The following is a 14,721-nucleotide window of genomic DNA, read 5'->3' as shown; positions in this document are numbered from 1 at the left end:
ACTGACGAATGGCTAACATGAGTAAATTTTCTCGCAGCCCCTTACTCAATGAAGTATTTAGCTGGCAGGTGTGATGCGGCTGATTGTGAAACGGGATACAGTGTTTTTATTCACAACGATACAGCTCGCAGGCCCCAAGTTAACTTAATTACCGATGATGAAGTATATGAGCAACTGCGACGGAGCTCAAACTGTCACAGCGGTGCCAGTTGACTATTCGCGCGTATGCAAGTTATTTTTACGATTCATTGATTCAAAGATCTAGAATACATTTACATACTGGGCATAGCCCGCTCCAACGTGCTTGGATTCTAATACGTACCACCTTCCTTATTTTATTCATATTTGGGTCACAAGCTCTATTACTTCGTCGACGAGTTACTAAATTTGTATACTATCATTATTATTACTATTATTTTTTTTCATTCACTAGTCAGTAGTCACTCGACTCGTTTCAATAAGCTTGGAATATTAAAAACTAAATACATGCAAGCCACTAGTTTTTCGCGATTATTCCAATGCACTTGCAAAGTGCAGACTCGTGCATGAAGCAATCGCAAGCCGTTGGATTGTGCTAGACAGTAAAACGAGGCGATCCAGACGAGAAGCCATTGAACCACTTACATATAGTTGCATCTACTCGGCAGCTCCCATATATATATATAATCCATACAGACTCGCGAGTGTCATTGTTTCATTTAACGATGTTAACGACGATATAAAGATAGACCGGAGCTGTCTGTTACCCACCCGTACGTACACTCTTATACAGAGTGCATTTGGAACGGGTGCTGTTGTTTTTTTGTCGTTGCTGCTGTAATTTTTATTTTGCACGCTCGAGAACGATTATCCTCTCCGGCTGTTTACAGCTTGGCAACGATATTTGTGGCTTCCGTGGGCAGCGCGAAGAAAAAAGAAAAGAAATAGAGTCGGACGAGCGAGCTCGGAAGATATCACGTTTTGTGCGCGCGAGATGCGCGTCTGGGTTAACCGGGTGACTGGGGTGGGCAATTTTCATAATTCATGCCTTATGTATGTATAGGTGGAGGCAAGTTGCAGCAGCCTTAACGCTATGGCGCGCTGCACGCAGCACAGCACAGCACAGCCAAAGAGATTCCAATGATTTGTGGTGGCGAGTACTTGGTTTTTGCGGATAGAGAGAAAAGACTCTTGTATATTTATACGCATTGTAGATGCGTGCGCGTATATACACGGCTCAAGCGACTGCTGCTGCTGCTGCTGCTGTTGGTGCTGCTACTTGCGGCGCGCGGATAGGGATAGGGTATTTCCCTGCGTATAGCGCGTATGTATCATAACCGCCAAGATCATATTGCGATAGGATTCCTCGCCAATTCTGTCTTTATGTTTTAACACGTTGGTCTTTTAGAGAACACAAGAAGAAAAGTCCATAATGTAATTCGATCCTCTGTGTGTGTGTGTGTGTGTGCGCGCCATATGCTGTACATCACTCGCGAGCCTCCTCTTTGAAGAAATAATAAAAGTTTTCACTCATTGCAAAATTACCATCGAGCCGTAAAGAATCCGATCGCTTGACCCTCGCCGTTAATTAATGGGTCCATTTGGAGCTCGCGACTCGAGGAATGAACCTCGATTCCAACGATACTTGCCGCGTTTAAAAGGTCCTCTTCTTGATCCTCCTCTCGAGGATCCCTCCTCCCCCCTGCAGAGCGCTCGTAGTTTTTATTTTGCTTCGCGCGCGCTACAAGATAAAAATATCTCGAGCATCGTGTACAGTCGATGTGTAGCTTCGGGCGCTGATCGATGACAATTCACAAACTACATGCGTGTACTTAAACAATCCGTATCGTTTGAGCAATGGCTATTTTTACGAATACCTCTCGTTCAATTTGTTGCCTTTTTAAACTTCGTTTACTTTTCTTTGTTTTAGCTTCGTTGGTTGAAGTTATTTTTTTTACATCACAATAATTTAAATCGTGATCGATGGATCAAAATAAGACAACAAATTCTCGACGTGGCTTCAATTATTCAATTTTAATTATACCATTTGTTCTTTTGAATAACGAATGCGATTTCAATCCAATTTCAATAATTAGTAATCTGGAACCATCTAAATGTGCACATATCGCATATGCACAAACCTTCGCACACAAATGAACGCATCGATGAATTGATCCTTTGCATTCAATATTCTTCTGGCCTGTATGAAGACCTTTTACGTTCTGACAGGATGCGTGCAAAACAACGTCGACGACGAGGCGCACATTACGCGAGACAAATGAGCCTGTTAACTCGGTAGAACTTCCAAACGCTCGGTGCGCTGCTGCTGCTGTGACTGGCGCATATGTACGTGTATCGTGCTGAAAAACTCGTTGCGTGCGATGCCAGCAGCGCACGAGATGTTCTCTTCCAACAGTTGTGAACCAAAACGCATTTTCTGCCATTCACTGAAAAAGTATACAACTATAGTGAAAAAGACAACATTCGCTCGTATGCCCTTGTATATGATACTTTCCACGGACAGTTGCTGCAAGACTACTGTCATCTACATCTTCTTTAAGTTTTATTCAAGTGCTGCTGAATACCGAGTGCAACGTGTTTCTCTAATTTTCTCACTCATTAGATTCACATGGAAAATCATCTTAAGCTAATTTGTTCAAAACATTTTTCCATGCAAAATTGTAAAGTTTGAGCCTACTCATAGTCAAAGCCAACATTTTTTAATTTTATTTAAAATTTTTACAAGTACATTCGAGTTACGAGCTCTGGACTTAACATTGGTGATTCAAAAAGCTGCATTCATTTCTTCTCTCTTATTTCCGTCTGTTCTCTCGGCTCCACCTGCTCATTCTTCTTGCTTTTTTTCTTTCGCCTCTTCTAATTCGTTATCTCCCTCTCTCTAAAAAAGGACGAGCACGACGAAGCAGACTTGGGTTGGGAGAAACGAAAAGAAAGGTCGTCTCAAGGACGAAATTACAGTCTTCGTTGGTACCAACACCTCAAAAAGTGATCATCGTGGGTTACTACAAAATGCCATATAAATTTTTGTTGGAATTCAAATGTGAAATAACGCAGGAGAATAAAGGACATATGTAAGATGGTTTTTTTTATAACTCTTGTTAACAAATATTTATTAATATATAGTGACGAATTATTTGGCATTGGTTGTTTCCTCTGAGTTGCAGTCTTGTATTTCAATTCCATCAACTTTCTTTGTCGAGAGAACATAAAAAAGTGAAAAAAAGACTACCAATTTTCATTCGCAACTTTGAAATGCGATTTTCTTCCCGCAAAACAAATAACATCTTTAATAATCCCTTCAACCTCGGCAAGCGAGTTTTATAAAAGAAGAAAGAAGCCTGATGACTTTACGAATCGCAGTCAGTGTAACTTCAATTTTTAATGGTAGCCGCTACTCCCTCGTTACAACTAAACCAAAAAATAAAATAAGAAAGAGAGAGAGAGAGAGAGGCCCAGAAGCTCCGCAGTTGCAAGACGGTGAGCCGCACACAGTGATAGAATTCATGGGGCAAACCTTCTTCTTGAGCACATAAAGCTAATCTGGAATATAAAACAAAGAAAAGGATGCAATCAAAGTTTTAAGGTAGCCAAACACAGAACGCATGTGCAGGTACTGAGTCCTTATATATACAGAAAGGAAAAAGTGAAAAGGGGTAGGCTATTCAAGCACACAGACGCACACATGCAGTGGTCAATACAAAACAAAAGGCTCGCATTCACGTGCATATCGTATGTTTGAGCACGTCAAGGGCACAGCAATAAATATAATATCCGGGGAGGCTCTGCTCCGCTGTGCACGCAAGTTACGAATATCGCAATACTTCTCGTACCTGCGAAAGAGAGGATAAGAAAGATGTTGATACAGTATATAGTTATATATATATATATATATATATATTTTTTGTGTATAATAAAATATATAAAAAGTCACGCGCGGAATTTGTCAGCGCCCGAAAACATTCAGCCTATTGCAGCAGCAGCGGCGTCGGCAGCAGCAGCAGTAGAATACACACGAGGCTGCTCATGGCGATCGCCCACAGGATAAACAACTAAAGAGGATTTTGCGAAAAGAAAAAGAAATACGAATGAAAGAGCGAGAGAGTAAGAGAAAGAGAGAGAGAGAGAGAAGCCAGCCGGCCTTGAACTCGTCCTCAACCGACCATACAACACACATACACATACGCACACACTGGTGTATGTACGTGTAAAGCTTACCAAGTCGCTCCTCTTTGGTATGGGCAAACCACACTTCGGACCTCCTGAACTTGCATCGGCTTCTCGGTCGTTTTTTTCCTTTTTTTGGGGCCTCTCGCGTTTATTATACTTTCTCTTTGCGCGCCTGCTCGCGCTCATCTTTTTTATACGCGTTCGCGCGTGTTCGTCTCATTCTTTGGGGAGGTTCCTTCTTTTTTCTCCCTTCTTCTTTCTCGTGATATTTGCCGACTGTTGTGTGTGTGTGTGTGTGTGTGTGTGTGTGTGTGTGTGTGTGTGTGTGTGTGTGTGTGTGTGTGTGTGTGTGTGTGTGCGCGCGCCCAGTGCACAAACATACCGTCTCGCCATCGACAATCGGTTCTTTTATTTTTATTTTTCTCACGAGTTCCGCGCACTCTGTGCGTTCGCTTGCGGCTCGAGCGAATCGACGAGCTTTTTTGTCGATCGCGCGAGAAAAATAAACTTTTTGGCGTGACTTTTGCTTTTCGCCTCGACGTTCGCGTCTTTCTGCTACTCTGCCCTATGGGACTCGCATATTGGAAGGTGTTACGTTCAATTTTTTTTTTATGAAAAAATTTCCACAATTCGTGCCCAAGACAGGCCATCACAGCATAAAGCATTTCGTAGCGATCACTTATTAATTGCAAGATTTTTATTTACACTTTTTTTTTACTGCATTGCATAAGCATAAACAAGATTTCGTTTTTTAAAAACTCGTTCTGCCTTTTAAAAAGTTGCGCATTATGGCCATTGATCGAAGCATGAATTTTTAGAGGTCCGAAAGCGCACACACGCGCTTGCACGCGCGTAATGCATCTCTCGTCGCAATCATTCCGTACGAATGCGCAAGAGCCGCGCGTGTGTGCGCGCCTTCTATATATCTCGGCGTTTTTTCTCCTCGTATCTCTTTTTCGCTTTCATTCACTTTTTCTCTTTCTCGCAACGGCAGCTGCACCTTCCCTCGGCTCAATGCCGCTGTGTGTGTGTGTATGTGTTGCACGGGCTATCTTTTTGATTATATCCTCAAACGAGTCTCTCGGCGTTGCGAGCCGCTGCCGCCGCTCCATGCTCCGCCACACACGCTCCTGCACGCACATGAGCCAAGAAACACCAACCCACTTGTTTTCATCCTGAGGAGGTTATTAACTGAGTGGAGGTCCCGTCGAGCCGTACCTATATACGTCTATACATCTGCACCGTGCATGTGTACGTATATCGCTTGAAACCTATTATCTTTTCCATCTTTTGGCGAGAGAAAAGGAAGGAGTAGTGGGGGGGGGGGGNNNGGGGGGGGGGGGGGGGGGAGTCTTTGCAAGAGAGGAGAATTTGCAAACCGAGCAAATTTAATATCAGAAAAATTGATTTTTATCGATAATGTAAGCGTCGATAAAACTGACCAACTTGCAACGTAGAAAGCATAATCTTATGAAAAACACGAATACGCGTTACAGAAGGCGACGAACTGCGTCTCGAGATAATTCCTTTTTATTCCTTATTTTGCAAACACGTACTCGTACACGGAATCGTACGAGTCAGTGGCAAGTTAACGAGAGGAATGTTCCATTGGAAAGCGATTGTTATTGGCATATCCAGTTGGCCGGCATCGCAGTTTGTGCCGCGGATAACTTTCACCGCGTTTGCGCTAATAATTACGTTGGAGAATCGTCAAATTTCTTGCTTGGCCGTAAATATTCTTGTCTATCGGCTGAAACGTCGAAGGTGGCCATAGTTGTTTCCACGAATGAACTCGAGGTACGCGGACGAGCTCGGCACCGGAATGGACGCGCGACATTTCTAATTTCATCTCAATTAAAGCAGGACAGCGTGTAAGCACGACAAGGACAACGGCCATTGTGTTTCACGTAACATCCGCGCGCGTATAGCACGCAGTGCGCAATATACATGCTCGACGATAAATTTGAACGACGACGACGACGACGATGTGCGATTATAAAAGTGCGCGAGCATGGATATATTCGCGATAATATGTTCCTTTGCAGCTTTGCTTCTCCGCCATCTCTTATATTATGCCCGCGCATGCAGCAAGGCTCGCGCGAGCAACAAATTTGCGATCATCAACATATCCTCGGGCGCCTATATATACACACTCGCTGCACGTCCTTGAGAAAAACTTTGTATATATGTATACTCGTATGCGTTCATACGTATACATATGCGCGCGCACGTGTGCACATCCGATTTTTACCTACTCGTAGCTTTTTTAATTTTGCTTTTTGATTTTTTTGCGCGTCGCTGAACATTTGCACGGGAGAGGGCACATTAATTATTTCGCGCTCGAGCGGGGGGATTTATCGGACGACTCCGCACAGCGGTGGTGCACACTAATTTATACTTTGCATTAACTTTAAAAGGACGAGTTTATAGGTTGATGACGGTGTACTTGTTTTTGTGCTTCCTATCGTCTTTTCTCCCTCTGGTTTCGTTCGTTCTCAAGGAACATAATCTCGCGTGGAAAGTGGAAACTCACGATCGCGTGACGTAATAATACATAATAACACACATTTTTCTCTCACTTGGCTCGCGCGCTTAGATTAAGCTTACTCAGTCGGAAATGTTAAAAGTCATAGCCGGAGAGATTAATTTTGCCGCGGGAGCTCGCAGCAGCCCTCGGCGTGCACGGACGCAGTTTTGTAATTCGATCGATGTCTCCCTGCATATACGCGCGCGTGGCATACAAATAACGCCCGAGCTCGATCGGTATAATTTTCCATTCACATGCCCACTGCAGCTTCTTGAATAATTAATATAATTTCGTGCCGATGTGACTAATTGCAAAGTACGAGCGCACACCTCCTCCAGGAATAAGAAACTTTGTAAAATCGCGAGCGAGCGTGGCGTACAATTATATTACCTGAAAACTGCTTGCTGCACATACATACGTACATGTGTGTGCGCGATAAAAACGTCGCTGCGTGCCCACACATAGCCGCACATAGACAGCTCGAAGAAAGCGAGTATAGATTATACTTTGAAGGAAGCGAGCTGAACTGCTGCGGCGCGTACAAATACCAAAACGAACCAAGTATAAAAAGCCGCGCGCACACACACATATGCACGCGCACGTGGTGTGTGCGAGTAATATACTATATGTGCACTGTGCAGCATCTCTCGTCGCTCGGCGAGGCGCGAATATATCGCGTGAGAGCCAATCCGACAGAGGCGCATTACGCATTCTGTACCCTCTCTCACTCTCTCCCGCTTCTCTTGGACAATTATTAGTAATGGTTCGTAATTCTCAGCTCTCTGTAAGTACGTATAAGATTTTACCTTTTTTTTTCTTCTGACGCTCGTGCTGTAAAGATTGTATAATATGCACTGCACACGCACAAACCTATACACAGATACACACACACACATTTGGGATGATAGTATAAAGAAATAATTACGCTTATACGTATACCTTGCATGCATACTTTTGCGACTTTTTGATCAAAAAGCTTATAAACTTGTGTCTATGATTGCATTTTTATAGATGAGGGTTTTCGATGGCTAATATTGCTTACCAAGTAAAAAAATGGCGTCTAAGTTACTTATAGGCAAAATTGAAAAATGAGCACACAGAATGTTTGTGTAATCAATTAGTCACATTTTTAAAATGCTTTTTCAGAATTGAAAATTCTTACCTGGGTACATGTAACAATTTTAAAAATAAACGAATATTTAAATAGTTAACGTTTTCATGTAGTACAGTTTCTAAAACTAATTTTTTACCTAGTATTATTTGTCTAGTAACGTCTCTAAAGCCGCTGTTTTTTAATGTTCACCTAGTGGCACATTGGCGATCGACGTTCTTCACAATAAAAAGTAGTTCACTCGTCGCTTCGAAAATGAGATCGATCTATATTTGTGCAAATCCACTTTTGAACTAACAAGGAGACCACATGAAAATTTTTTTGGGATCTCCCAGTACCTGACAATGAAGTCTACTATGCTTATTTTAATCTTATGGGCCTTAAGATCAATTCCAAAATAGTTTTAAAATTTTGTCAAAGTACATCAAGAATTAAGTGATAAATGGTCACCAAAATTCTAAAAAAGACTAGTGATACTACTATTTCAATAAATATATGCATTGATTTTGTTTTGATAAATTAGTAAAGTTTAATAAGAAATATAATAAAATGAACGTATCAAAACTCAGCACTCGCCTTCCGCTCGCGTTATAATCCTTTGTTTTGCTAAGAAAACCATAAATTCACCCGTTAAAAAATATACTGTATCTATGAAAATTACAAGCGATTTTCTAAAAAAGCGAAAAAATTTTTGGACCGGATTTCAAGTCTCAGGATGGAATACGGATTGCCTCATGTAATATGTGTGCTGCTTGTATGAACGTTGGGTAAATACGTCGAATTATTAGAACATAAAAGAGAAAAACAAAGTATACCGATCGTATAATGAAAAAAGGTTAAGTATCGTCAATAAAGCCACAATTGTGCAGCTGTGCAGCTGCGCGTTTGAGATTCGAGACAAGTTGCAGATAAAATCCGAGTGATAACGATGCGCTTTACTAATTAGCCTAATTTGTTAAAAGTTTTAAGACCCAATCTAAAAAAGTTCATTCACTATATTTATACATTGTGTTGGTATATACTCTTGTGTATAGCCGATTTACCGTTAGATTCCATAATAACATTTTATGACAATGCGTACAGAATGGCTCGAGCCACGGCGTCCCGACCGAATAATTCTCGGTATTATACATCCTCGCGGAGAAAACTGTAATCGAGTCTACAGCGGTGGCGTTCGATTTTTAGTCCTTTTATTGCCTGCTCCAGCTGCTCCGACTCATTTCTCCTATTCTCTCTCTTTCTCTGCCTTTACGATTTTCCATTCATATACAAGATCGTATCGGTGCAGTGGGAAGTACCGACGGTCGATGGAGAGTCAAACTTTCGCGTTGTGTCATCAATATACACGAAAGATATTTCGAAATTTGTATTAGAAATTGAAAAACGCAAGAGTGTGAGCTGCAATTCTCGATCTCCACAATCAAGGCATCGCAACCGATAAATTCCGTTTTTTGACCACCTTTATTCTTCAATAGAAAATAAATTTTAGTAACTGAGATTTCAAAGAAATTAAATATATTATAATCTTAAATATGCTACCAACGCTGCTTATTGCCCATCCGATCCACACTCGACATAAATATAAAGTCAAGGAATTCATTGGCTTGCAAACGCAGCCACCTTTAACTTCTCATCGTTTGTTAGTACCTGAGCATTACTAATTATCGGCTGCTACTGCCTCTGCTGTACTATTGCATATGAGTGCTTACAAAGCTTGCGCATCGTGGACGCAGTTCTCAAAGACGCAGAGAGCGCAGAAAAGCTGCCTTTTTATCTGCAAAAAAAACTTCATAGCCCGCGCATCATACAAAACACTCTCGCTCTCTCTCCCTCGCGAGTTTACTTTTGCACGTTTTTATGCAATCTATATCGTACAACAGCTGGATTGCTTCGATGAATCAGGTGCACATATATAGTAGCTCTGCCGAGGATCCGCAGCGGCCGCGAGAGTAAGCATTATATATTATAAACTCGAAGCCGGCCGTTTGCCGTCGTTGCTTTAATTGAACCTCTCTGTCTTTTTGTTCTTCTCTGCATAGCTCGGCGATTGGATCGCCTCGTGTGTTGCTGCTTGCTCTACCCTCTGCAGACACTTCTCGGCTTCCGGCATTATTGGCAATTATTGCGTGACCTCGGCTAGATGCTGTAACTCTTGAATACATATACAGACGATTTGCGCACGATGATGATAATCGTTTCTGCAGGAGTCTATCGCTTTCCCGATCTATGCTCTTATTGATTTGCGTTGCTGGCTTGATTAATTGCTGCTTCGAAATTTACCTATCTATCTATTCTAAATAAATAAAAGTAATAGGGTTTTGAGCGTGAGCAGTTTATAAGCGCTGTGATTGGTTGCTCAGTAGCTTACTGTAGTACGTCTAGCGGCGCCTCTATTAAGAAAATTGTGCTCAATGGAAAAGATGGCTTATCAATCTATTGAGACTAATTTTGATTTTCTACGGGGAGTTTGAGCCAAAAAGTGACTCTTGCGTGTTTTTAAAATCTTCTTTTAATTTATTTAAAATTAAAAATTGGCAAAATAAGAAGAAACAAAAGAGAGCGACCGAAGCGTGCTGAAAGTGTAGCTAGTTTATCAGGGTAGTTCATGCGAAAATGTAAATCGCACAAAAAATAGAAGAAAAGTAAAGTGAATCTTTGATTGAGCTCATCAATTCAGAGAGCAAGAGAAAGAGGGAGCCAAGTATAAGATTTCAAGCTTAACTGGCAAGGAATACGCAGTACATATCTCGTAATTAATGACGTTGTAATTTTCGAAATACCGTAATTATCTCTCTCTCGTGCGCATAAGATGAGATCCGTAAAAACTGGAGTCACATGCAAAAGAGCCTCTGACTTGATAATAATAATTAGAAAGAATTTAATTTTGAAAAAAAACATAACTCGGAGAATATGATATTTCGCAAGCAGCAAGGACGGAACGAGTATGCGAAGAATTTTTCACCCTACGCGTGAGTGCGCGCGCGCAATCACTGAATATTCAAACGAAGGGCGGTACACCTTTTCGCATAAACACTCACAAGCTCGCGCAGACTACTCGACTTTTTTTATATTCCTTGTCTCGCAGGGAAGCTTTTAAGAAAAAAGAAGCTGGGATGAGGGGGCTGATTGTATACCTACTCGAGTAACAAAAGGACGCATAGACATCTAAGGATGCAGGATTATGTATACAATTTTTTTCCTTTCGCACGCATTGTGTATTGGATTTTGTGCACGGATCGCTTTCATGCGCTGAATTTTCATTGAAATACGAGAAAAAAAATCTACCCTCGTGATATGAAAAGTTAAATATTTATTTCTCAACAAAGTAGAGTTGATCAGTTGATCAATGAGTCTACTCCCTCGAGAAAAAGAGAGATTTTATTTGAACAAATTTACCTGATTTAAAATGCAACCAGCATTAACATATACAGTGATAAAAAATATAACAATTGCGAGTTGATCGACATAATTGAACTGTATGTTCGTGTATCGGAGGTCGAATGAAGAATGCATCTGCGTGAATCTCAGCTTCTGCGACTGCACACTCGGATTCTCACGCGGAACCCGTCGATCGGCGTGCGCGGAAATTCACATTATGCATTCGCCGTTCTAATTGAAACCTGATCCCATCCATTACAGCGGACACCAATAGCCGAAAAATTAAAATTAGATGTCAAATTTGATAAATTTATACATTTCTAAAGATTTCTTTTGTTTTTAGCGTATTAATTGTATATAATTGAATTTCTCAATGAGATGAAAATTAATATTGTCCAATGCCAGCCCTATTAATCACTAACTGAATGGATTTCAAATGATCGACTTTACTGCTTTTTTTACCCCCTACTTATTCCATGTAAGAAAAAGCCTTAAATTACAAGTTGATGATCGTCGAGTAATGATGGTGCCGATATAATTATGAAAAAATGTTTGGGTTATTATAAACAAGACGAAGAATCTAAATTAGATTTTAAGCTCTCGTGGCGTCTTAACGAAGTCGTCGTGGTTAAGTAGGGTCGCGCGCTCAAGTTCATAAATTTCGTCTTCATCGTCTTCGTCTACTTTGGCGCGTCCGATCAATGAAATTTCATAAATAACGAAATCATCGTCGATGGTAATGCGAATCTGCGCTACGTAGGAAAATTCTTTCATATTCCCTGAGCAAGCTTGGATCATTTGCGTGAACTTCATTACGTCAATTGACGAGGGTAATAAATGGCTTTTCTTACCCGCAGTGACGCATAATGCTCGCTTACATATATGAACATGCCGATTTTACAGGGACGCATAGTTTTAAAAGACTTTGAGCTGGCTACCAAGACTGGAATACACCTACATACTGGCCAAGTTTCTTGTACGCAATCACTTTTTACGACGTTTGTCTTTATCGATTTATACGCATTCCCTTTATGTTTTTCCAATCGTATCAATCCTTTTTTTTTATTACCGTGTTGCGGTTCTGATTCCCACATTAAAAAACTGAATAAGACTCGAAAATCATAGACATCATTTTATTTAATATTCTTTATGATTTGTGTTACAGGTAAGAGAGGCCAGTTAACTTCTCGAAATTCATATACAACGTTGCTGTCGTAATGTCATGGTTTCGTAAGTTTTTTAAAAACGACTAAAATCAGAAAGTTTATATAGATTTAAAACTTGTTTTCGTATACAATTGAAAATATATGTATAATAGTACGAGAGATAAAACTCGCTTATATGCAAATTGAATTTAAATTAGACAAGCAGAAAAAATATTCTCATCGAAGCTTGTATTTTTATGACGTTGAAAGTACAAGTGAAACCGGTTGACAAAAAACAATCAAATGTATCGTAAACTGTCCACATGCATCTATGTCAAAAAGAATAATTCAGTTGCAACAGAAGAGCAGCAATAACTCATGCTTTTTAATATCGTTTCGATGTTCCAGTTTGCAATCGCTTGAAACGAGACACTCGGCACAGTTTTGCTATGGTCTCGTTACCGAAGTGCAATAAACGCAAATTGTCTGTCTCGATTGCAATTATCCACGTACTTTTTCCTGCATACAGCTTGAAAAAAATCGTCCGAAGCTCAATCATAATTCTCGAAAATAATATCATATTGCAGTCCAGGTAAACGCAGTATCTTTCAAGGAATCCTCGAGAATAGATCGTTGACCTTGCGAGAATCAGCACCTGCTGCAGCGGCTCATTATATTTGCCATCATGCAAATTTTTCATTTCGCTCACTTAACGCACGAGCTCGAAAAGAAAAAAGATGCTGCGTGTGGTGCAGTTCCGTTTGTGGATTTTGCCTGCAGTAAAACCGATTATTGTTTGGCTCACTGTGCTCGCCGTCTTTTCTTTTTCTTCGTGTAGAATCACTTGACTAAAGATGAATCGATGATTTTGTAATAATGCACGAGCTCGATAATTGGAAATAATCAAGAGTTTTTAAAAAAATCCACGCGAGCTTGCATCATTGAAGTATCGTTGATCGATTTTTCCACGTGCACAGACAGCCATATACATTACGTAATGTCTCGTACACAAGCTGAAAAGCAGCAATCAAGCTGCGCACACCGTTAAAGGTCCACAGGATGACTCTATAGAGGCAGCGAACAACGATCGGGATACGCGATGGAAATCGGCTCTCTTGCGTCCAGCCGCGCGCGAGGTTTTATATAAATCATCGCCGAGGCTTTAATCTCGCTTTATGGATCAGTCATTAGCGTGTCGCGCTCGTGTCGTTTTTATGTGCCCTTACTACTGTGTCCTGCACACTCGAGAAAATAACATTGCGCTGCGAGGCTTTATTCTATCTTATTTTCTCGCTCGTCTTCGTTCGAGTTTAAATCTTTATTACGAGCAGGCTTATCTCTCATTCTGTTAGCGTATGGCTATTGTCGGACATTTGATTAATCTCGCGTACGCCGCCGTGGTTTTATTTCTATTCGCGATGAATTGCAAATCAATCCCAATCGCCGTCGTCATTATTTCAACAATATAATATTAATTTTCACTGGGCATAAAATTGCTCTGCACTCGTTAATCATCGATTACTTTTTCGACGCCACGGTGCAGCAACTATTTTTAATAGGCTCATGCTCGCATCAATGCAAGCACAAAAAGATACCGTGCGATTGAGATTTAGAAAAAGTATCCCACTCATCGAATATTGCATCTCGTCTCGACTGCGAGGGGATTCGACCGATGATGTCTTGGTTCGTTTGCAGGTGTGAAACGGCAAAAGTAGTACCCCACTTAGCCGCGTCTAAGTACAGACATCGCGCGACAGATTTTCACAGATTCGTTTATGTAGACTACATAAAACGAGAAAACGAGAGGCGGAAACAAAGCCGGCTTTCTCGCGACGACAAGGATACCACGCACATTTAGCAACTGTATAGGTGCTTTTATATCGCGCTACTGCAGCACCCGCGTCAGCCACTCGACGCTATATATTCCGAAAGAAAGCCATTAGCGTGGGGAAATCAGCAGAAAAGTGAGGAAACGAGCAAGTGACAATGATAGAAAAGAACAAAAGCAAAGTGGCGCGAGGCGCGAGAATCGAATCCACTCCGAGAGAGAATAAGAAAGAGAGATAGATAAAAACTGCGTCGTCCGCAAGGCGAGCTATAGCTGCTACTGCTGCTGCTTCTGGCTATAGGATATAATGACATTTACAGTTACATAGTTGCCTATATAATACTAGCGGTAAGAGACAGAACGCGCCAGAGAGCACAGAGAGAGAGAGAGAGAGAGATACTTTTGCTACTGCAGTTGTAACGGAGACGGGATATTATAGATTTTTTTTTATACTTTTGCTTCTCTCGCTGGTCGTCCAACCTATACAGACAGATAGGCGCGGAAAAATACGCGCGTACGCACACGCATGTGGCCGATTTGGAAGCCGAACACGCGCGACAGTGTA

At 41.2% G+C, this 14,721-nt stretch overlaps 1 protein-coding gene across 9 annotated transcripts in view; it reads left to right on the top strand.

Annotated features, from left to right (window-relative positions):
• LOC106650567 overlaps positions 1-14,721 on the top strand; it is a 101,827-nt gene that overhangs the window by 52,481 nt on the left and 34,625 nt on the right. For 8 of the 9 annotated variants that reach the window (XM_023461716.1, XM_014368654.2, XM_023461718.1 and 5 more), the window contains one exon: positions 12,349-12,413. The exons of the other annotated variant lie outside the window; for it this stretch is intronic. The gene's annotated coding sequence lies outside the window, so the exon portion shown is untranslated. The remainder of the gene's footprint in view (positions 1-12,348; positions 12,414-14,721) is intronic. 9 annotated transcript variants of the gene reach the window in all.

This window comes from Trichogramma pretiosum, unplaced genomic scaffold (assembly GCF_000599845.2).
Source record: "Trichogramma pretiosum strain Unisexual culture from Peru unplaced genomic scaffold, Tpre_2.0 scaffold4, whole genome shotgun sequence".
NCBI classification, from domain to species: domain Eukaryota; kingdom Metazoa; phylum Arthropoda; class Insecta; order Hymenoptera; family Trichogrammatidae; genus Trichogramma; species Trichogramma pretiosum.
The sequence above is the reverse complement of the archived record's forward strand: the minus strand, read 5'-3'. Positions and strand labels throughout refer to the sequence as shown.